Here is a 2,932-nt window from a genome sequence, read left to right on the forward strand (position 1 = left end):
TTCCTCTTTGAAGAGATACCCCACTTCTGGAGAAGGTTCCTATTCTTCGTGATGGCTTTCTTGACTACCTCTTTGACTACTCCGTTCGGGAAGAGGTCTTTACCCCAGATGTTAGAAGATATCAGCTTCCTTGGTTCACGTTTCACTGTTGCAGCAGTGAACACAAACTCTCTACAGGCTCTCCTAGCCTTCATGAAAGCATACAAGTCCTTTACCAGGGTGGCCATATGCATTTTGGCCTGGACCATGAGCATGTCTGGGGTACTTTGTTGGCCTGCACACATCTCTATTCAGTTTTGTAGGGATAAAGATGCCGCAAGTCTCTCCTTTGTCACTTGTTCCTTGCACAAGATAAAGTCAGAAAGTTTAGGGAGATTCTCGCTAAACTGTCGTCCAGCGATGTCTGCGTCCAGTTTCCCTACTGAGAAGGTTAGGTGGACTTCCTTCCATTCCTTCTCCTGCATGGGCAAGGCTAACGACAGAGGCCTGCACTCCTCTAGTGCAGGGCATGGTTTGCCTGCCTCCACTGCCTTGGCAACAGATTTAAATGCCTTCAACATAAAGGGGAAGGCTATTGAAGCAGGAACAAGAAAGGTAGTGTGTTTCTTGCTCAAGGCGGACACTCTCGACAACAAATAGCCCGCCTTTCTCAGGCTACTTGACAAGAGAGCCTGTGCCTTATCGTGGTCGAAAACCATGACCTCCTTCGGTTCCGTCTCCTCTTTTGGCATTGGTTCATGCTTCAGTCGAATGAAGCAATCAGGGTATGCGTTAAAGCTTGGCCAAAACTGGATGTCGTCTTAGGGGACAGCTTCCATCTTTTCTGAGATGTAGAGTTTGCCATTCGAAATCGGCATAAACTCCGCATACCTCCAGGGATTGGTTTTGGAGCAGGTCGGGAGGTCTTGGCCTCTGGGTCGCTTGTATGACCCTCGGGTGGCGATAAGTGGAGCTTAACAGAGCGCTCTCTCGAATTTCGCTTCCCTTGCTTTGCCTCGTTTGCGAATGTTCTCCATTAAATCCTTAAGATGGGCCAACGCCTTGCTCATGTTGTCCAATGGAGGGGTAGAAGGTGAAGACGTCGTGGGTAACGGCTCCGGTACCGGCAAAGACGGAAGGAACTTCGACTCGACATCATCATCATCTTCCAGAGGTAGAGTAGACTCCTCCTCGGGATCATCCTTTCATAGATCCTTTTCAGTGTCCATAGACACTTCCAACATCCTTACCTCCTGGTGGATGTCCATACTTTGCAACGCCTCCGTGACATCCGTCTCGATGGCAATCTGGACGCAGGGAGGTCTGAGTCGTGCTTGGGACACAACCATTTTACTACCCGCTTTCGGGAACAGGAAGCTACGCATCCTATCGTTAGGTAGGTATGGTCCGGAGAGTTCTTCTGGAACCCTCTTACCCACTTGCGCAGCTTTTCACGTGCTGCATCCCTTGACTCCGTTGACTTTGGGTCGTCGAAACCTTCGGTCACCAAGGTCCGGCAGATATTGCAGACTTGGGGGTCCCAATATTGCAGGGATTCGGCATTGATGGTGCAGGGGGCATGAGACCTGCACGCTTTGTGATCGTAGAAGTTCCTGCTCCTATGGTTGCAGATCGCATCGCATTTCATCTAGGGTTCCTCCTGTAAAGAAAGGAAAATAAAATGATTAGCGAATGTTTATCTCACATGATAAACAGATATGCAAATATTCATATTTTAATCATTATAGCTTAGGATAGTAAGCTAAAAAGAAATAGGGAAAGACACATACCTGTGTATCCCTCCCAGCCAATTGCTGTGACCTCCCCCAATATTAATGATATAGAGTTTCCTTTATCAGGGGAACTCAAAAGAGAAGGGTTCTAACCTCTAGGGATAGAAAAAGTGCAAACTGCCACTGTCCCTTCTAATTATCTGATATTATGGGATAAGTATTAACTGATTTCCAATCAGAGTATTGAAGGAATTCTATTCTTTCAATATAGGATTGGTCTCAGCAAAAGACTGTACAAGGGTACACAAGGTATGTTGGAAAATTAACTACTGTATAATAAATACTATAGTTTTCTGTTTGCAGTATATACTATACTGCAAATATATTGGCTACTGTATAATCATATACTATAGTTCAGCCAGTGTGTTGGCAGCATGGCTAGCACCTGGCGGCACAGACCGGCCGGCGACATGCCGGCTGGACTAAAAATTAGAAAAGACACACACTTATGTATTCCTCCCAGCCAATTGCTGTGACCTCCCCTTCCAATATTAAGACTATAGTTTCCTAATCAGGGAAAACTCAAAAGAGAAGGGTTCTAACCTCTAGGGATAGAAAAGTGTACTACCACTGACCCCTATAAACTATTTAACATTGTAGGGTAAGTTATTAACTGATTTCTAATCAGAGTATTGAAGGAATTCTATTCTTTCAATATAGGATTGGTCTCAGCAAAAGACTGTGCAAGGATACACAAAATATGTTGGAAAATAACTACTGTATAATATATACAATAGTTTTCTATCTGTAGTATATACTATATTGCAGATATACTGGCTACTGTATAATCATATACTGCAGTTCAGCAGGCATGTTGCCGGCAGGGCTAGTACCTGGCAGCACTGGCCCAGCCGACATGCTGCCGGTTGGGTTAGTACCTGGCGGCACTAGCTGACAGAGAGAGAAAAAGCATGGAGTGAAGGGCTGCCTTATTAAAATGTATGTTTACAATAAATAAGGGTGTAAGTATATAACCTTACTACCTTCCTCCAGAAAGAGGGTTCAAATGGAAGGGGAGAATGCATCATTCAGGCTTCCATCCAGCCGCAAGATCCGTTGCCGGCATTGCTGATTTCAGGAATGTGGATGGCAGTCCAAGGGAGGACTGAAGAACCTTCAGTAGCAGAATGGTCTCCCACCGGCAGCTGTCTTAGCCAGCA

Source organism: Palaemon carinicauda, chromosome 8 (assembly GCF_036898095.1).
Source record: "Palaemon carinicauda isolate YSFRI2023 chromosome 8, ASM3689809v2, whole genome shotgun sequence".
Taxonomy (NCBI): Eukaryota; Metazoa; Arthropoda; class Malacostraca; order Decapoda; family Palaemonidae; genus Palaemon; species Palaemon carinicauda.